The sequence below is a fragment of the Apium graveolens genome, chromosome 6, assembly GCF_009905375.1.
Source record: "Apium graveolens cultivar Ventura chromosome 6, ASM990537v1, whole genome shotgun sequence".
NCBI lineage: Eukaryota > Viridiplantae > Streptophyta > Magnoliopsida > Apiales > Apiaceae > Apium > Apium graveolens.
In genome coordinates, this window is record NC_133652.1 from 268,279,903 (window position 1) to 268,303,517 (window position 23,615).

Here is a 23,615-nt window from a genome sequence, read left to right on the forward strand (position 1 = left end):
TCTCTGCAATAATGGAATTTAAACAAAATTAAAATCTGTAATAAACCAACCCAACAGAGCATAAACAACCCACCAAATCGAAACCACAAGCCCAACAGTTAACATAACTGTAAGGCCCAACAACAAAACCAAGGCCCGAATACACAGGCCCAACCGAAAAGCACAGAGCAGCAACCGCAGCCACACACACGGCCACGCGCCGCCCCCCCCACACACACACTGCACACAGCACAGCACACACAACACATCATATATGCACACACAGAGCACACACATGTATATATATATGTATATGTATACCAACTGAGCAAGAATTGAACCAAGCCAAACTGAAAAACACAGCGGCGGCTCACCGGATAAACAAGCCGGAAAGAAACAGTAAGAGGAACGAAGCCCAGGGAAGCGAAAAGGAAGAAGATGATAGCCGAGAAGAAAAAAAAAACCGAGCAAACTCGAAGTATTCGAGAGAGAGAACAGAGAGAATTGAGAGACAGTCGGGAGAGAGAGACAAGAAAAGTGATGTTTATCCCCTCTCCCAATTTGATTATTCAGCCTCCTGACTTACCCAACGCATGGCACGTGTCCAACTTCGTTGGATACGTGTCGTTTTTTTTTCGTTTTAACTGACTGCAAGCCCGACACGCTGTTTTAATCTATTTTTAAGGGTCAAATTTATAAATAAATATTAATCAGAACATCGCCTTAACAAAGTTAATATGATACAAATATTCCGAAATTATTTAAATCATAAGTTTCAGAATTTTAAAACAATTCTGGGTTGCGCTGCATACCCGCTTTTTAATAAATAACGAAACGACGCGCACATGAAACGATTCCTAAAAATTCCCAAAATAATTTTAAAATTCTCCGAATAATATGAACTTAATAAAATATAAAATTTTATAATTTTTAAAGATTCCCATAATTAAATATGGATTTTAGCATTTAACACACTCAGAAAATAATTTAAAAATGAATAGTTAACAAAATATTGATTTCACAATTTTTATAAAGTCCTAAAAATAATTATTGAGATTATAAAATTAGAAAACCAATTTTAAAGACAACTCAAATATTTATGAAATTAAAATTAGCATAAATTCACTTTTGCAAGCGAAATAAAATCATATAACTCGCCAATAAACCACATAATTCCAAGTCCACATATTAATAAATCATAAATATTTAAATAACAATCAATAACTGCTGCCAAAATCAATACACACCTTTATTTATTTACTTAAACTTTTATTATACTTCCAAATATTAAAAATAAAATAAAAATACACGAGTCGTTTTATTCTTTCCCCCTTAAAAAGATTCTGTCCCCAAAATCTGACTCAGCTAAATAAATGAGGATATTTATCAAGCATGTCTGACTCTAATTCCCAAGTAGACTCTTCTACTCGAGGATTCTTCCACAAAACTTTTACTATAGGAATCGATTTATTCCTAAGGACTCGTTCTTTACGGTCTAAAATTTGGACCGGTTGTTCCACATTAGACAAATCTGGTTGAAGTTCAATCGGTTCGTATTCTATGACTTGATTCGAATTAGGGACATAGGGCTTCAACATAGACATGTGGAACACATTATGAATGTGCTGCCACTGCGGTGGTAACGCTATCTCATAAGCGACCTTTCCTACTTTCTTCAAAACCTCAAAGGGTCCTATGAATCTAGGGCTAAGTTTACCCTTCTGACCAAATCGTACTAACCCTTTCCAAGGCGATACCTTTAGTAACACCAATGCTCCTATTTCAAAGTTCATGTATTTCCTATGCATATCTACGTATTTTCTTTGTCTATCTTGAGCTGCTTCCAATCTTTTCCGAATCAACACAATAGCATCTCTAGTCTGCTGAACCAACTCAGGGCCTAACACTTTCTTTTCTCCTACCTCATCCCAGTACAATTGTGACCTACATTTTTGACCATACAAAGCTTCATAAGGTGGCATCCCTATACTGGCATGGTAGCTGTTATTATATGAGAATTCAATTAAAGGTAGGTGCTCATCCCAATTACCCTTAAAATCTAGAACACAGACTCTCAACATATCCTCTATGGTCTGAATTGTCCTCTCACTTTGGCCATCCGTCTGAGGATGATAAGCAGTGCTCATATTCAATTTCGTTCCTAGGCACTCTTGGAATTTAGTCCAGAACCTGGAATTAAATCTCGGGTCTCGATCCGACACTATAGAAACATGAACTCCATGTTTGGTAACTATCTCATCCAAGTATAACTTAACTAACTTTTCCAATGAATACCATTCATTAATCGGAAGAAAATGCGCCGACTTAATCAATCTATCAATGATTACCCAAATAACATCATGATTCGCTCTCTTCTTTGGCAATCCTACTACAAAGTCCATAACAATGTCTTCTCATTTCCATTGGGGAATCTCCAAAGATTGTAACAATCCACTTGGTCGTTGATGCTCTGCTTTCACCGTCTGACACACGTGACATTTACTTACCCAATTGGCAATATCTTTCTTCATTCCTGGCCACCAAAAATTTCTCTTCAAATCCTGGTACATATTGGTACTACCAGGATGGATAGAAAACCTAGAGTTATGTGCTTCCTGTAATACTTCGTTCTTCAACTCTGATACATCAAGAATCCATACTCTGGATGAAAACCTATATAAACCTTGAATATCTTTTTGAGTACACAACTCTTCTCCTGTCAAAGTATCCAACTCTTGCTCCATAACTCCTTCTTGAAATCTTCTAATCTTTTCCATTAATGCTGGCTGGAAAGTAACTTCATATAGCTGCTCCTGAATTTCATTTGGTACTCGAACTTCAACTTCCATTCTTTCTAAATCTTGCGCCAACTCTTCCACAATCTTAATCATATTCAGCCTTTCCTTTCTACTCAAGGCATCAGCCACTACATTGGCTTTACCTGGGTGATAGTTAATTGAACAATCATAGTCCTTAATCAACTCCAACCACCTTCTCTGTCTCATGTTCAGATCTTTCTGCATGAATATGTACTTTAGGCTCTTATGATCGGTGGAAATATCACATTTCTCTCCATACAAGTAGTGACGCCATAACTTTAAAACAAATACTATAGCCGTCAATTCAAGGTCATGAACTGGATATTTTTGTTCGTGAGGCTTTAGTTGTCTGGAGGCATACGCAATCACTTTGTCATGCTGCATTAACACACATCCCAATCCTTTCAGAGAAGCATCACTATAAATTACAAAGTTTCCCGTCTCATCTGGAAATGCTAACACTGGATCCGTCACTAATCTTCGCTTTAACTCCTGGAAACTCTCTTCACACTTTTCCGTCCAAACAAACTTCTCATTCTTCCTGGTCAACTTAGTTAGTGGGGATGCAATCTTTGAGAAATCCTTCACAAACCTTCGATAATATCCTGCTAATCCAAGAAAACTTCTTATTTCCGTGGGTATCTTCGGTTGCTCCCATTTTGATACGGCTTCAATCTTTACCGGGTCTACTTTGATACCTTCCTTACTCACCACATGTCCAAGAAACTGTACCTCCGTCAACCAAAACTCACACTTAGAAAATTTAGCATACAATTGCTTTTCTCTTAACTTTTGAAGGGCAATTTGTAGATGCACCGCGTGATCTTTTGGATTCTTCGAATATATGAGGATGTCATCAATAAATACAATAATAAACTTATCCAGATACTCCTTATATACCCTATTCATCAAATCCATGAAAGTTGCTGACACATTCATCAATCCAAACGACATTACTAGAAACTCGTAATGGCCATACCTTGTTCGAAATGCAGTCTTGGGAATATCCTCGGGCTTTATCTTCAATTGGTGGTAGCCGGACCTTAAATCAATCTTTGAAAAGTAACATGCTCCCTTAAGCTGGTCAAACAAATCATCGATCCACGGCAAGGGATATTTATTCTTTATTGTCAACTTATTCAACTCTCTGTAATCAATACACAATCTCATACTTCCATCCTTTTTCTTCACAAATAACACTGGAGCACCCCACGGGGAAACACTAGGTCGAATAACTCCTTTATCCAATAACTCCTGAAGTTGCTTAGCCAATTCTTTCATTTCAATCGGGGTTATTCTGTATGGAGCCTTAGAAACTAGTTCAGCTCCAGGTATCAAATCAATGGAAAACTTTATCTCACGATCAGGTGGCAATCCTGGTAATTCTTCTGGAAAAACATCAGGGAATTCTCTTACTACAGGGATGTCATCCAAAATAGGGGTCTCTTTCTTCATATCCACTACATGAGCTAAGTACGCTTCACATCCTTGTCTTAGCAATTTTCTTGCTTGCATCACTGAGAGAAAATTCCTATCTCGCCTCTGCCCTTGGTAACTGATCCTTCTATTATCTAAGGTGTACATAACAACTCTCTTTTTCTTACAATCAATGTTTTCCCTATATCGAGACAACCAATCCATACCTAGAATAACATCAAAGTCTCCCAACTCGAAGGGTATTAAGTCAACAAGGAACATATACCCCGAAATCTCTAGGGAACAACTAGGACAAAATTGTTTTACAAGTACTTTATTCTTATTAGCCACTTCTATAGTTAAGGGTTCATCTAAATCTTCTAGCATTAATTGCATTTTATTCACATAACTCACAGATATAAAAGATTTGGACGCTCCCGAATCAAACAAAACGTTAACAGGTACGGAATTAAGAATAAGCGTACCTGCAACCACATCAGAGTCATGAACTGGAGACTTCTGGGTCATCTTAAAAGTCCTAGCTCTCACAGTACTGGTTGCTGGTCCTTGAGACACACTCCTTCCCGCATTACCTCAGGTCACTGACTTGCAATTCCTAGCTATGTGTCCCACTTTGCCGCAACTAAAACAAGTAACTCCTTGAATCTCAAACTTACATTCCGTGGAATAGTGGCCTTTCTGTCCACACTTAAAACAATTAACATTCTCTCGGCACTGTCCACTATGCCTTTTTCCACACGTCTTACAATCAACCACTGGCTTACTCATCCTCGTCGGGGCAGAGTTAACTGATGTTGTACCGGGCTTAACATGGGGAAAGTTTTGCCCTTTAAACTTTTTATTCTTATTCCTACCGAACCAACGCTGAAACTTCCGACTCGCTATTCCTGATTCTGATCTAGCGGGTCCACTTTCAAATTTTCTCTTCTTCTCACCCTGCTCCTTTGCAGCTAACTTCTGATCACTCTCTATCACCAGGGCAGCCTGAACTACCGAAGTATATGTCTTGAGTTGTAAGGCTACAACTCCACTTCTTATTTCTGGCTTCAACCCTTGTTGAAACCACTTCGCTCGTTGAGCTTCTGAACTTACATATTCCGGTGCTATACGGGCCAACTCTGTAAACTTCGCTTCATATTCCGTAACACTCCTATTTCCTTGTTTCAACTCCAAAAATTCCATCTCCATTTGACTTTGGAGACAGGCTGGAAAGTATTTTTCCAAAAACAGTTCTGTGAATCTGGCCCAGGGAACTGGACCTTCTCCTTCTAGGGCTCGCGTAGATTCCCACCAATAATTCGAATCATTTCTCAGAAAATAACTAGGATAATCAGTCTTTAAATCCTCACTCACCTTAGTGAGTGCAAACGCTGTTTCCATTTCCTTTAACCATATCCTGGCAGCAACATGATCTACCTCTCCTTTAAACTCTGGGGGCTTCACTGCTTGAAAAGACTTAAAACTAACACCTTGATTTGCCCCTCTCATTTCATGCTGCTGTTGGATTTGTAGTTGCTGCTGTTGGATTTGTTGTTGTTGTTGCTGTATGAGCTGATGTTGCTGTTATTATTGCTGTTGCAATTGTTGCTGCTGTTGCTGGAATTGTTGTTGCTGTTGGGCCAGCTGTACAGTCTGCTGACGCAACAAGTTCATCAAATCACTCATGGAAGGATCCCCAGTAGATCCGTTATTGGGCTGGGAATTTTTCTTTGGTGGCATCTCCTGAAATATAATAGTCATATATAAGAAAATGGATTGCTCCAGCAGTTTATATTTATGCATCAGGAGAGCGTTGCCACTAAGACAATATTCTCATCCCCCATTATAATTGGATCCGTCATGAGTGAATGATTATAATCTAAAAATGCCAGCAACAGGAACAACAATAATAATAGCAACAATAATAGCAACACAATATATAAAAAAACTGAACGATAATATAAAGCAGCTGAACTACAGTAACCAACAAAATGCAACTAGTACAACTGAAAATCCAAATACAAAGAACCATCCGAATACACACCAAAATTGGCTATCAAAACAGCCTCGCCTACTACAAACTATCACAACATAATGTACATATACAAAGTAAATAACCACAGAACTCCTAAAAGTCAATTCTGAGCTCTGTATCCCTCTACTGCAACTCTGTCTAGTCTCTACCACTGCCACCAATAGAACCTAGCTCAAACACTAGCCAGTTCACTAGATCCTGATACTGCACAGCTCTAAACTCTGAACTAATGAAACGGTCAACAGATCTAGCCCTCTCTACAGCCATCTGGGTCAGTGCTCTCATACGGGCTCGCACCTCAGGGGAAGGGGCAGAAATACCCTGAAATGATGCAATAGGTACCTGGTCCAACTGGGCAGCAAACTCTGGACTCTGGTCTCTGATAAAGGAAGTATTCACCGCCCTATGCACATGATAAGGGATCGGTGAAGAAATACCACTAGGGGCCACAGGAGGTGCCGGAGGTCTCATCATGGAAGAACTGGGACCGCAGCCAGGAGGGAAATCCCTGACAGCAGACACAGACCTACGTACCCAACGGGGACGAGGACCAGATCCAGGAATGTCTCGAGGTACATAAGAAGGAACTGGTGGAGGAGGCATGGGGGTCTCCTCGGCAACAGCATCAAGGGGTTTCTCCGTATCTGAGCTATCCGAATCAGAAGCCCAAGATGGAGAACTCGAAATCGCAATAGGCCACTATCAACATAATAGTGTACAAACAAGACACAACCATGTCATGGCAATTCTATCAAAACATTTAATAGATGCCAGGGTAATGCCATCGGAACCCTCGACTGACTCTAAAGGTTTGCTCCTCTATATGAGTTGCTGACTCACACTTAAAGACTCACGTTATCACCTACTTGACACAATCCCTAACCTGAATCAGGGACTTGAACCTGTAGCTCTGATACCAACTGTGACGGCCTCAACCCCGGGGTCAGGAGTTGACGTTACTAAACATAATTACCAAAAATATAAACAACAGAATTATTATTAAAATATACTAATTCGACCCTGAACCAAGATCCAATCCAGGTTCAAGTATAATTCAGGTTTCTCATTATTACAAACTCTTTATTCACTATCTACGGCGCACTAACTTTATTCAGCAACTCTTCAGACCTCATGGTCTGATACAAACTACCTCAGAGGAGCCATGTCCAGAAGGGGCGGGAACACGGGTCGGTCTGACAGATCTTCTAAGCATCTGTGAAACATACGTAACAGTTTGCAAGGGTGAGCATAATCGCTCAGCAGTACCAAATATGAATAACAAATTAAAACAGTAAAGTAACAATAATGGGAACAGAGCTGTAATCACGATATCAACATTTCATAATGATAATCAAAGTAACTGGATAACACTAATTAGCATGCTTTGTGAAAACAACAATATAGTGTGCTGCGTAATACCAGAGTCCAATTTTAGCATGCTAATCATTTTATAAAACCGCTGTATCAATAAATCATGCTTTCATATAATTCACAAATCCCAATCAGATACATAGCGGATATATGAAGACAACTGATCAGGCTATCAACACCAGACGGCTCTAACTGCCATCCCATTTACCTGTTCCGAAACTCAGAGACTAGCTAGGTCTCTGACCTGCTGGACTAATTGGTTTTATAATGCGCGCAACCGAATTAGCCTCTTACGCCACCTCAATAGGCCTACTCTGGCCCCAATGTATCCCATATCTGACCGTTTTATCCAGTTTTCAAAACACTTGTACCCATCTCATTTTCAAAATCATTTATTTAGCCAGCACACATATAAAATCCGTTTCGCAATTTATTTCATTTGAGATAGGTACCTTTTGAAGTTACTTCTCCCCAAAACAATTCGAAAACGGTGATTTTATAACTACGGGGAATACGTAACTTAAAACGTTTCTGTTCCATTACGAGAATAAAACATTTATCTATCCATATACACTGAACCATAAAAGAATGGTCAGGGGTACTTGCCTTGCAACGCTTTACAAACCCTAATAGCTTTCACGCTGACTTCGATCCTGGAACGACTCGATTGGGATCTACAATTACAAAATACCCTAATTAGTTATACCGACATGCTTGATATCCTCAAATCCTAATAACCGAAATCCGACAACCCGACTCGTATTATTATTATACACATAACCTGTAATCACATAGTCATATAGTCGGAAATATTGTTAAGATAACATATAAATATATATTTTCGAACATATTTTTAGGAAATTTTGGCAACATCTTATTTATTTATAGGACTACCCGTCGATTGCAATCGACGTCAACAATCACACAATTCACCATATTACTTCGTCCTTTTATACAACTTACATCCCAACACCAATCACAATTAATTATTTAAATCCGGAAATATTTTATGAAAAATCATTTTATTTATTTATAAAATTTAGGACTCAGAACATCGTCATCACCGTCCACCGTTGACTCGCCGAAGTTCATCATCAACGGCGGCACAATTTATTGGCGCCCGACATATTACGGGTTCCCAAATAAATTATACCGATATTTTAAAACCGTTTCCAACATGAATAATTAATATCACGAATATTAATCAATAATTCCCTGCAATAATGGAATTTAAACAAAATTAAAATCTGTAATAAACCAACCCAACAGAGCATAAACAGCCCACCAAATCCAAACCACAAGCCCAACAATTAACATAACTGTAAGGCCCAACAACAAAACCAAGGCCCGAATACACAGGCCCAACTGAAAACCACAGAGCAGCAACCGCAGCCACACACACGGCCACGCGCCGCCCCCCACACACACACTGCACACAGCACAACACACACAACACAACACATATGCACACACAGAGCACACACATGTATATATATATGTATATGTATACCAACTGAGCAAGAATTGAACCAAGCCAAACTGAAAAACACAGCGGCAGCTCACCGGAAAAACAAGCCGGAAAGAAACAGTAAGAGGAACAAAGCCCAGGGAAGCGAAAAGGAAGAAGATGATAGTCGAGAAGAAAAAAAAACGAGCAAACTCGAAGTATTCGAGAGAGAGAACAGAGAGAATTGAGAGACAGTCGGGAGAGAGAGACAAGAAAAGTGATGTTTATCCCCTCTCCCAATTTGATTATTCAGCCTCCTGACTTACCCAACGCACGACACGTGTCCAACTTCGTTGGATACGTGTCATTTTATTTTTGTTTTAACTGAATGCAAGCCCGACACGCTGTTTTAATCTATTTTTAAGGGTCCAATTTATAAATAAATATTAATCAGAACATCGCCTTAACAGAGTAAATATGATACAAATATTCCGAAATTATTTAAACCATAAGTTTTAGAATTTTAAAACAATTCTGGGTTGCGCTGCATACCCGCTTTTTAATAAATAACGAAACAACGCGCGCATGAAACGATTCCTGAAAATTCCCAAAATAATTTTAAAATTCTCCGAATAATATGAACTTAATAAAATATAAATTTTATAATTTTTAAAGATTCCCATAATTAAATATGGATTTTAGCATTTAACACACTCAGAAAATCATTTAAAAATGAATAGTTAACAAAATATTAATTTCTCAATTTTTATAAAGTCCTAAAAATAATTATTGAGATTATAAAATTAGAAAACCAATTTTAAAGACAACTCAAATATTTATGAAATTAAAATTACCATAAATTCACTTTTGCAAGCGAAATAAAATCATATAACTCGCCAATAAACCACATAATTCCAAGTCCACATATTAACAAATCATAAATATTTAAATAACAATCAATAACTGCTGCTAAAATCAATACACATCTTTATTTATTTACTTAAACTTTTATTACACTTCCAAATATTAAAAATAAAATAAAAATACACGAGTCGTTATTATAACTCTTCATGATCTTAGTCTTAAGTTTTGTTGTTTGGATTTCCTAATGTTTAGATGATGGGTTAGTGTAATGGGTGTGTAATCATGTTTAGAGCTTTGTTTAGTAAGTGGTTTTGTTGATTTTGGAGTTAGGAGTGATACTTGTTGGATTTAAAGTTCTTGGCCACATTTTTGACTTGGTTTAGATGAATAAGTTGAGATATTGAGTTATGGTTGAATTATATTGTATTGTGGTTGAATGATGGTGGAATGGTGATGATTGTGGGTTGTTTGTGAATTGAATTGGAGTTGTACGAAATTGGTAATCGCGTAAACATAGCCGTCGTAATGTCCGATTATCCGAGACTGTTTTTGTTCATAACATCAGGACCCGAGAACTCACTGTTAGGTTTTGACCATTGCCATGATTAGATAGTTCTACCCGGGAGCTTAAGTCTATCCGGGAGCACTCTGGCAGCTTTTCTACCCGTTATATTGTTGTTGTGATGTATACATATATATGCATTATCTTGTGATAGATGCATGATGGTTAATTTGCAAATCTTGCGATATATTGGAGCATGTGATATGGTATATATGCATGTCTGTTTCGTAATCTTGATATATATCTGTTGATTCAAATACTTATAGTTGCATAATACTTATGCTAGAGATAAGCAGTAGTTGCGTATACCCTTAGTATAGGGGACCCAAAGGTGGACATTTTTCTAAAAACCGGGAGTCGATGTTCCCGAGTATATTATATATATATTTATATATATATAGATATAGTTTTCAAAACTATGAATCGAATAAGGTTTATTTGATAACTTTATTTTATTAATGAATATTATTTAGAATATTCATCCGAGGGCTTATGACTCCGTTTATTTTATTTAATAAATATTAGTTGAATATTCATTCGAGGACTTATGACTCGGTTTATTTTATTTAATGAATATTACTTTGAATATTCATTCAAGGGCTTATGACTCGGTTTATTTTATTTAATGAATATTACTTTGAATATTCATTCGAGGACTTATGACTCGGTTTATTTTATTTAATGAATATTACTTTGAATATTCATTCGAGGACTTATGACTCGGTTTATTTTATTTAATGAATATTATTTTGAATATTCATTTGAAGACTTATGACTCCGATTATTTACTAAATAATATTCTTTATTTTATTAAAGAATAATGTTTCGATAATCAAACTTATTTTCGATTATTCAAATAAAGATAGTACTTTCGTATAAGTATATCTTTGGTTATTTAATATTCATTTCAAGTATGAGTTGTAAAACTTTTACTTCAAATTATTTATATAGTGATTATCCTTATGGGAATATTATTTAAATAATAATATTCAGATATTTTCTAATATATCGGGACTGATTTATTTCATTAAATCAGCATTACTCCAAACATTCTTAAAAATGTTTTCGAGTCTTCAAAATGATTTTTAAAAGTTAGAGCGGATCCCAAAACTCATTTTTATAATTAAGATCTTCCTTTCGAAGGGGATTTAAATACTCGCTCCAAAGTTGAGGGATCCGGCTTAGTGGTATATTTTACATTCGCAACGAGGTTGCTGTTTTTGAGAAAACATCTTGATTACTTGCCCATCGTTCGGGAAGTAAGTTCATCTATTTGAGTCGACATAAGCAACATGGGCACAGCGGGCGCCCATGAAAGTGTAAGTGGCTCAGTGGGAGTCTATCAAATGCGTAAGTGGCTGAGTGGCAGTCCAACATAAGGTCCTATTGCGGCCAGGGTGATGACCAGTGGGGAATTCGTCCATCTACTAGTAGAAAAGGTTACTTATTGGTATCTTTGCCTGATCAGCAAGATATCAGGTTTATGCCAAGGTTATCTCCTTTCCAAATTCATTGGATATTACAACTCTGTCTATAATTTTCATAACAGAGGTTTTCAAGGAGTGTATGAAATGTATATATATAGGTGTATATATATATCGGGACTTAATGAAGTATCTCGTAACTTCATTATTTATAATGATATTCAAAGATTGAATCTATTCAAATCTTGTCTTGTAGTCCCATCTATGTGATGAACTTTTGAAACTAATTATAACTTGAACGGTGGTAGTTCAAGTAGTATTCGGAAAAGATATAAGTATATTGGAGTATCTTGTAACTTCATCTTTTCAACTTATATCTGGTTAATGATTATCTTATGCATGACAAAGATTTTCACAAAAACGTTGAGACAAGGTTAGATATATGAGATCACCTTGCAATGATATTTTGATACAGTTATAAACTGGAACTCTGTGTATATATATATATACATATATATTGAATATTTTGCGACTTGGTCACGTTAAGATATCAACTTGGTTCATTTCTTCTTAACCAAGACTTTCTTGAGTACTATGAGAATGCTCATATATTGTTATACATATTATTTCGGTGGGCTTCTTGCTCACCCTTGCTTTCTTCTTTCAACACACAACATCAGATAGACAAGATGAGCAGGACCAAGCTCCCAATTCGTGAGCGAATAGGAAACGTTCCGCAGTTTCCTGTTGGCGTTGATGCCGCCGTAGCTGAGGTAGGAACTACTAATAGGCTAGGTTTTCAACTATTGATGTATCAGACTTATGTGTATTATGAATTGTAATAATGGAAAAGGATATGTAAATTTATTCAGAAACCCTTTTGAGGTGTAATGACTTATAATTGTGGAATAAAATGACTTGTGTTATTTTTGGTATTCATCTCTGAGACTATAACTTGTGGTGTTGTGGTGTGTGTGTATATTGTGGGGTCACAGTACGCAGTAGTTGGTTGACTGTTAAGATTAAGTATTGATAAGGGAAATGGAACTCGTGACAACCCGAATCCCCGACCCCGGATTTGGGGGTGTTACAGAAGTGGTATCAGAGCTAAGCGTTATAAACCTCAGAGATGATGTGACGTTAAGATAATAAGTTCACTAAGATAATAAGAACTGTTGCCAAGTTCATAGTTGGGCTACCTAACGTAGTACTGACAGTTAAAACCCTTATGAGAACCCTTATAAATATCGTGATAGAAGCATAGTTCGTTATCGTATATGGTAGCGGGACTCCGAACCCTGAGGTTGAGGAGCAACAACGCGATGATGTTTTATTACTAATTGGAGATCAGATTGTGGATTCGATAGAGCGTCCTAACGCAGGACCGTATGATGTTCATATTGAGGATGTAGGGGTTGAGGATGTTGTCCTAGAAGGGATTGTTGCTGAGGAGGATCCCGTGGAGGATCCTGACAAGAATGAATAAAGGACCACTGAGGAATTGAGAGACTACCAGAGGTAGGATTGGTCGGTCACTACCGGAGGTTCGTTCAAGTTTGTAAAGATAGTAGACCCTTTAACGCGGCTTACTCGTAAGACTGAGAAGTTCGAATGGATAGAGAAATGCGAGAACATCTCTTAAGAACTGAAGCAAAGGTTGGTGACGGCCCCTATGTTGGCGTTGCCAGATGGAAAAGGAGATTTTGTGATTTGTAGTGACGCTTCGCATAAGGAATTAGGGTGCTTCTTATACAGCACAACAAGGTAATCACGTACGCGTTAAGACAATTAAGGGAATATAAAATTCGATATCCCCACCCATGAGCTTGGGCTCGTGGCAATAGTTTTGCCCTAAAGATTGGAGGCACTACTTGTATGGAGAGAAGTGCGAGATTTACACAAGCCATAAGTGCTCTAGTGCATTTTCACGCAGAAAGAGCTCAACATGCGCCAGAGGAAGTGGTTAGAGCTAATCAAGGATTATGATTATGAGATTCTTTATCATCCAGCGAAAGCCAAAATGGTGGCTAATGCCCTTAGTATAAAGGAGAGACTCAAGATGAAAATGTCTTTGGGAGAGTTGATAAGAGATTTTGAGAAAATGGAAATAGAAGTGAAGGTAACCGGAGCCGGTACCGAAACGCTGTTTGAGATTGCAATACATCCCGAATTGTCGAAATAGATCATATTGTGCCAAGAAAAAGTGATGAATGAAGGCAGAAAGTCAATGATTGGAGAAGAGATTAATACCAAGAAAGATGATAAGGGAATAACGAGGTATTCCTACAGAATTTGGGTTTTAAACGTTTAAGAGCTTAAGGACTGGATCTTAGATGAAATCCATAGCTCGAGGAATAAGATTTAGGGCAAACCCCGAATGTGATAGTCAGGGAGGTTGCCATTAAGAAAGAAGGAGCCCATAACATAATGAAGTGGAAAACAAGAATTTTAACTTATAAGATAACCCCAAGTATGGGAGAAGGATGAAACATTTCATACTAAGGAAACAGAAAGTCGAGTAAGGAAAGGAGACCCGAGACGGTACTCCTATACGGCAATTCATGGACCTGTCTAAAAAGAACTTAGACTATTATCCCCAACCACCACCCTGAGGAGAAAGTGCGGTGGGAAATTCTTTCAGGACCTTTAAGTCGCTAAGCTCTCAGAGTTCCAAGGAACAAGCGAACCCAGTAGAGGCGAGAGCCTGGCTAAAGAAAATATAGGAATCATTTGAGATTCTAAATGATGGACGAATCACAAAAGACTATTTTTGTCACTTACCCTCCTAAGAGAGAGGCCACCCGCTGGTGAAAGACCAAGAAAGGCACGGAGCCAGAGGTTAGAATAAACTGATTAAAAGTTAGTCAATTGTTTTCGGGAAAGTAATTCCCAAGGTTATGGAGATAGTGTAAAAGCTTTAGAGCCAGAAGAAATGCGGACGAGTATGATGAAATATGAAGCTAAGTTGTAAAAGTTGTCAAGATTCGTTCTGATGACAAGAATCCCAGAATGATGTGATGTTTGAAGTCAATGATTAGTGGGTTCATGAAATAATGATAAGAGAAAGGAAAATAAAAAGAAACTGAAGTGGAAAGGAATATAAAGGCAATAGAGTTTGAGGAATGATAAGGGAGTTGGGTTTGAGGAAACCCTAAAGACTCGTAGCAATAGAAATAGAAAAGTATGTAATCGTCAGGATGAGGGTGATTCACCATGAGTTAAAGTTGATGATTGAAGGAATAAGAGATACATATATTTTATACCCTGTAAGTTGGGAGGATTCGAGGAAACCTTGAGATAGTTCGAAGGATAAATAATGAGACCCGGATAGACTGAGGAGACAAGGAAGTAAGAAATTAGGAAAATTGGATAAAGGAAGTGACCTTCAAGAATGTGAAGTGTAAGACCGGTGGCTTGATACCCAGAAAGGGAGACGCCAGGTATGAAAGATATCTCAACATTGAGATGACTGTTGAGATAAACAACAAAAGTAAATAAGGAATTATTAAGAAGAAGTTCATGTTGAACATAACCAATATCTTCCAGAACATCCTTGTTATAGTTACCAAATTAGGAAAGAAAAGCGGATAACCGTTGTTATCTTTTGGAGGCCATATTGATTGACCTCATTTTTAATACATATGTTATTGTGAAATTAGGCATATACTATCGAGGTGGGAATGATTGAACAAGACACCCTTATCAGGGATATATGACTTGATTTATCTATGGAAGGATGCATGTACCTTTTTAAAGGTGGAATTAAGGATAGAACATCGGTAACTTAAAATGAATCCTAGGGGAATGCATAAAGGTTGGCATTTCACCCTTCATAGGGATAGTATTAGTTTTGACAGTGTGAATTGGAAAGGATTAAGGTAATAACAACCTTTAAGAATCAGTGGAGAAATTTTTCAGAAGTATATAGACAATGATTCTGGTATTAATAAATGGTATCTTGATATGCCCTGTATCTAGGGAATACAGGAGGAACGATTCAAGGATAACCTTAGAGGTTTTACAAGGAGAAAGGTAATATTCAAAATTCTCAAGAATAGAAATGTTGATAAAGGGAATATGACGTAATTATAATGATGCCAAGTGGGGCACGTGTTAAACCACGAGAAAGTATGGATCGAACCAGTAAAGGTCGAAATTGTTCAAGGCAATTAGGACCTAAGATAAAAGATGTTCTAAGTATAATTGAGAGTCAGTCGTGACAGTGATTAACCTCTAAAGACTGAGGCAATAACTTATAGAAAAATGGTGATATTTTTTTTTACTCATCAGATTTTAAGGAAAACATCTTCACATAAGCAGTGATTGAAATGAGGTAGGAAATTTATTTGGTGGTGGTTAAAATGACATTGACTGTAAGGAAATTTTACTATCAGGAAAGGCCAAAGAGGTGGCCGACACATTAAAGGTAAGAGGATAATTATAGACGCTTGTGCCAAAGGAATACAGTGATGATGGTTAAAGCTGTGAAGGTTGTATTATGGTTTGGAAGATTGACATTCCTTCTGATGACTGTGCAATACCCAACCGTAATAGTAGTTGGTAAAGGTTTAACTCGTGTAATCGCCATGAGTGGGCTATCTGTCTCAGAAGGTACTATCTTGAGATAAGCCAGGACCATGTTTCAAAAAGGACTAGACGAACCTTTGAGTTAAGTCTTCTATTTAAGGCATATGATTTAGAATGGTATTAACCTTCTATCGTTGCTTTGATTGAAACTCTTCTGTAATTTTATCTGCTTCATGTCATGAAAGTACGTCAGAATTTGGAGTGTTCTTCATGAATTATGAATGGTGATTATGTTAACTCCTTAGAAAAATTCTATACGACATGTATGGACTCCGTATGGTTAGTTATTAAGATTTCATGGAAAGTGAATGACGACAGTAGGTCAGTGGTGGACCATAGTAATGCAGCAATGATTCTGGGAGTAATGAGCTGATTACAACCGTGAGAGTTGTATTGGAATGGATGTTGGGATTGAGTACCACTAATCGGGTCGTGTTGACGTATAAGTTATCTTTGATAGAAAAACTAGGCCGATTATTTACCTATTGAATATTTATTCCTTCTTATCAATAGAGAGTCGTATTACTATACGAGAAAGGTTGCAGTGCAATCATGGAATTCTAGTAACGATGATGTCTAGAATGAGATCCCAGATTCGATTTTCGATATCGAGGGAGTTTCAAAGGTGATTGTGTATAAGCTCGAGGAAGAGCATGGGTCCATAGAATGATGGACGGAATAGCGAAAATATTTAGGCATGTGAAATGCGATGCTATAATACTTGATGTTGATATAAATACATATATGTTTTGTTCTCCTATGACAAACCTCTATAGTTCATAGGTAGATTCCAAGCCAGATATTTTATGGCAATAAATTTTTTTACGTATATACAATTCTCTTCAGTTCGTTCTTTTCTCTTCTTTTCATTTCATGTAAGCTGAGAAGAACAACCCTTCCAGAAGGGGAGGTATTGCCGAATGACTATCTATCTGTGTGATAGAAGCCTAGTAGGATACCATATGTTGTTTAATTGCTTGTCAAGTACTAAAGGCTGGCCACCTTCTGTACTAACTATGCAATAGAACAAGTGTTCATAATCATAGTGATCTCTCAACAAATTCCTTTACTTCTATATGATTGATCAAATTTTGGAAAATAGAAACAGCTGAAAAAGGAGTAATAAAGTTATGGTGGTATTCGGAATGGAAACATATTCGTGATACTAAGGTTGACGTGGTCATTAAAAGGTTATAGAATGGTAACGAGCAAAAGTATAACCAGTATAATATTAGGAACGGAAGGTAGTGGCGATTATGAACTGGAAAAGAATGGGTATTGAGAAATAAAAGCTCTAATGCTAAAAGCTATAATGAGAGTCTGTGCAATAGACTTGAAAGAATTTGGAATGATCACTTAATGCGGATTGAGTTTTCTCACGATAATAGATCATATGTCATTATAGAGATGTCGCCTTATGAGATCCTTGAGGAAAGATAATGTCGATCTCCTTTATGTTAGGATGAAGTTGTAGAGCGCAAGATGCTCGGACCCGCAGTAGTCCAAAGGACCAGGGATATAATAGATCTAATCAGAGGACGGCTGGTAGTAACCCAAGATGGACATAAGAGGTATACTGATTTGACTCGAAAGGAAAAAGAGTATGAAATAGGGAACCTAGTAATGTTATAGGTATCCCTTGGAAAGGATTGATGAGGTTCGGAAAGAAAGGAAAGCTAAGTCCACAAATTGTTGGACCCTTGGATATATTAAGACGTATTGGGAAGTTAGCATATGAGCTAGCCCTACCCCCGAACATGTAGCAATTCATAACGTGTTTCACGTATCAATGTTAAGGAAGTGTAATTCGGATGCCAGATAAATAGGGGCATATGAGCGCATAGACATGCAACCAGACGTAACCTATATGGAGCAACCAGGAAGGGTTATAGATTGAAAAAGGAACAAGTGCTTAGGAGAAGGGTTATCAAACTATTCAGAGTTTGATGAAAGAACAACAATGTGGGAAAATTTACTTGAGAGTTAGAAAGTGCAATGCTAAGAAAGTATCCCTATTCATTTTCTATCTGATTCCGGGACGGAATCCTTTTAAGGAGGGGAGACTGTAATAACCCAAATTTTTGGAATTTTTTTGAAACCCTTATGAATAGTGATTTTGCTGATTATGCTGAATAAGAAAACTTTTCATGCCACACTATGTAGGGGTTCTTTTATTATTATTCTGAGATCTTATTAGTACTCTATATGATATATAAGTGTATGTAAAGATCGTCAGAATCCAAATCCGAACACTTTGATTTTTCCCGAAAATCCACCAGATACCGAAGGAAGTGAGTATAAGGTAACATGATAAAAAGGATTTAAATTCAAGGATTTTAAGAGAGGATCATAAATGGAATATAAAATATTGAGAAAGGTTTAGGGGAAGCCCAAGTAATAAGATCCCGGATATGATCCCTCGAACGATAAACGCGAACGAAAGTTAAACGAACCGTAAAACAAATAAGCGACCAAGAGACAAGCTTGTACAAGAAGCCAAGGATTGTGACATCATCAAACCACAAGACAAAGACATGTGGCAAATGGATGACATAAGAAAGGTGACATAAGCATGACAAGTGAGATTGTTTTGTTGGTTGATTTGTAGCCAAGCATTATTTACCATGGTAAATTCTAAACTAACCAAGCTAACAAAACACCACACAAATACACCAAGCAAGAAAAAAAAATCATTTCCTCTCCTTTTTTCATGAAGCTCTCGGCTTCTTTCTTAGAAAAAGGGAAGTCCAAGCTCCTCCACTTGCTAATTTACAAGGTAATTTTCCTAGCTTCTCCTAGTTAAGTTACATACATCCTAGGAATCTTAGCTTCAAAATCCTTTCCTAGCATTTCCCATAAATCATTCAAGAAGATGGTTAATAGTACTTTCTTGAAATTAATTTTTGTGTTCTTGATTTCTTTGAAAGATCAAGCTTGTAGGAGGTTAGATTAAGGCTTCCATGGGCATTCCAAGGATCTTTCATGAATTAAAAACTTCAAGGAAGGTATAACTCTTCATGATCTTAGTCTTAAGTTTTGTTGTTTGGATTTCCTAATGTTTAGATGATGGGTTAGTGTAATGAGTGTGTAATAATGTTTAGAGCTTTATTTAGTAAGTGGTTTTGTTGATTTTGGAGTTAGGAGTGATACTTGTTGGATTTAAAGTTCTTGGCCACATTTTTTACTTGGTTTAGATGAATAAGTTGAGATATTGAGTTATGGTTGAATGATATTGTATTGTGGTTGAATGATGGTGGAATGGTGATGATTTTGGGTTGTTTGTGAATTGAATTGAAGTTGTATGAAATTGGTAATCGCGTAAACATAGCCGTCGTAATGTCCGATTATCTTAGACTATTTTTGTTCATAACATCAGGACTCGAGAACTCACTGTTAGGTTTTGACCATTGCCATGATTAGATAGTTCATGTTACGAGCTTCGTTTTGATATGTGGTTCGTTTGAATCCGATGTACGGTTTAGGAGAAACGACCGTTTTAAGTAACGGCGTTTCGCGACCGAACCATTACCCCTTGCCTTACTTTGAAACCTTGGTTAAGGACTTTAAATGACTAATTGGGGTATGAAAAAATTATGTTAAGTGGATTAGGCAGTTGGTAAGGTACTCGCAAAAGAATCGCTTTAAAATTCTTAATGGTTAATTTATTAAAAATGGTGGAGCCGAGGGTACTTGAGCGACGTAAGTGAATCGTTAAGCGCAAAAGCAAACGTTAGGGTTCAATTGGTTAAAGTCTAGTTTCTTAAGCGACCGGGGTTTAATTCTGACTTATGTTGTTGTTCATAGGTTATCGGACCCACTCTAAGCTTAATTCTATCCGGGAGCACTCAGGCAAGTTTTCTACTCGTTATACTGTTGTTGTGATGTATACATATATATATGCATTATCTTGTGATAGATGCATGATGGTTAATTAGCAAATCTTGCGATATATTGGAGCATGTGATATGGTATATATGCATGTCTGTTTCGTAATCTTGATATATATCTGTTGATTCAAATGCTTATAGTTGCATAATACCTATGCTAGAGATAAGCAGTAGTTGCGTATACCCTTAGTATAGGGGACCCAAAGGTGGACATTTTTCTAAAAACCGGGAGTCGATGTTCCCGAGTATATTATATATATTTATATATATATAGATATAGTTTTCAAAACTATGAATCGAATAAGGTTTATTCGATAACTTTATTTTATTAATGAATATTATTATGAATATTCATCTGAGGGCTTATGACTCTATTTATTTTATTTAATGAATATTAGTTGAATATTCATTCGAGGACTTATGACTCGGTTTATTTTATTTAATGAATATTACTTTGAATATTCATTCGAGGGCTTATGACTCGGTTTATTTTATTTAATGAATATTACTTTGAATATTCATTCGAGGACTTATGACTCGGTTTATTTTATTTAATGAATATTACTTTGAATATTCATTCGAGGACTTATGACTCGGTTTATTTTATTTAATGAATATTATTTTGAATATTCATTTGAGGACTTATGACTCCGATTATTTACTAAATAATATTCTTTATTTTATTAAAGAATAATATTTCGATAATCAAACTTATTTTCGATTATTCAAATAAAGATAGTACTTTCGTATAAGTATATCTTTGGTCATTTAATATTCATTTCAAGTATGAGTTGTAAAACTTCTACTTCAGATTATTTATATAGAGATTATCCTTATGGAAATATTATTTAAATAATAATATTCAGATATTTTCTAATATATCGGGACTGATTTATTTCATTAAATCAGCATTACTCCAAACATTCTTAAAAATGTTTTCGAGTCTTCAAAATGATTTTTAAAAGTTAGAGCGGATCCCAAAACTCATTTTTATAATTAAGATCTTCCTTTCGAAGGGGATTTAAATACTCGCTCAAAACCTGAGGGATCCGGCTCAGTGGTGTATTTTACATTCGCAACGAGGTTGCTATTTTTGAGAAAACATCTTGATTACTTGCCCATCGTTCGGGAAGTAAGTTCATCTATTTGAGTCGGCATAAACAACATGGGCTCAGCGGGCATCCATAAAAGTGTAAGTGGCTCAGTGGGAGTCCATCAAATGAGTAAGTGGCTGAGTGGCAGTCCAGCATAAGGTCCTATTGCGACCAGGGTGATGATCAGTGGGGAATTCGTCCATCTACTAGTAGAAAAGGTTACTTATTGGTATCTTTGCCTGATCAGCAAGATATCAGGTTTATGCCAAGGTTTTCTTCATTCCAAATTCATTGGATATTACAACTCTGTTTATAATTTTCATAACAGAGGTTTTCAAGGAGTGTATGAAATGTATATATATAGGTGTTTATATATATCGGGACTTAATGAAGTATCTCGTAACTTCATTATTTATAATGATATTCAAAGATTGAATCTATTCAAATCTTGTCTTGTAGTCCCATCTATGTGATGAACTTTTGAAACTAATTATAACTTGAACGGTGGTAGTTCAAGTAGTATTCGGAAAAGATATAAGTATATTGGAGTATCTTGTAACTTCATCTTTTCAACTTATATCTAGTTAATGATTATCTTATGCATGACAAAGATTTTCACAAAAATGTTGAGACAAGGTTAGATATATGAGATCACCTTGCAATGATATTTTGATACAGTTATAAACTGGAACTCTGTGTATATTATCCATGGAAGAGGACTTCCAAGATTTTGAAAAGTATATATATACATATATACTGAATATTTTGCGACTTGGTCGCGTTAAGATATCAACTTGGTTCATTTCTTCTTAAGCAAGACTTTCTTGAGTACTATGAGAATGCTCATATATTGTTATACATATTATTTCGGTGGGCTTGTTGATCACCCTTGCTTTCTTCTTTCATCACACAACATCAAATAGACAAGATGAGCAGGACCAAGCTCCCAATTCGCGAGTGAATAGGAAACATTTCGCAGTTTCCTGTAGGCGTTGATGCCGCCGTAGCTGAGGTAGGAACTACCAATAGGCTAGGTTTTCAACTATTGATGTACCAGACTTATGTATATTATAAATTGTAATAATGGCAAAGGATATGTAAATTTATTCAGAAGCCCTTTTAAGGTGTAATGACTTATAATTGTGGAATAAAATGACTTGTGTTATTTTTGGTATTCATCTCTGAGACTATAACTTGTGGTGTGTGTGTATATTGTGGGGTCACAGTACACAGTAGTTGGTTGACTGTTAAGATTAAGTATTTATAAGGGAAATGGAACTCGTGACAACCCGAATCCCCGACCCCGGATTTGGGAGTGTTACACAATCTGTCTCAAGAACTTTCTTTATTACAAAACTTTATTCTATTTACATCTCAAACTAAACAACTTTTATTCAACTCAACACTACTACTTTTCCTGTTACACCTGATCTGGTAGCTCAAAACTCTCTTATGGAATAGGGAGGAACACTCTTGGTATAAGAGGGTCCCGCCGCCTGACTCGCTTCTTGACTATGCAGGTTTTGATGGGTTTCATTCTTTACCTTAACTGAAAAACAATAGGAATAACAATAAAAGGGGATGAGCCAAAATTGCTCAACAAGCCTGCAACAATATATATAGTATAAAGGAAAAGAATAAGTGAACCGGTAACCCGCTGATTTGAATAACCAACTGAAATTGTAGAGAATAATAAATTTGCTATTTCTAGCGAGTGCCAAATGAATCAAGACTGGAGACAAGAACCAACATATACACTATAACCCGCTGATCAGTCAGGATACAGTGCAGATCTATACCCAACTGCATAGACCCAACCAACATAAGGAGTACTCAGGCAACTATGGTCTATTAATTAAAGGTCTGGGTAATGCCCAGCCCGTATCGTAACCATCCAGTCCAAAGCTTAGCATCCGGAACAATCGGAATGCTTTTGATGTATCCCAACATCAGGATATATCATAGTATATGAATAATGATAAAAGTATTGGAATATGAATAGAGGATTCAATAAATTGGGAGTAATCAAGAATCGAAATAAAATAGAAACAAGAATCTATTGATGTGTATTAGTATATATGAACAAGAATTATCAAAGTGTAACTGATATGTAAAATGGGGTATATTTCA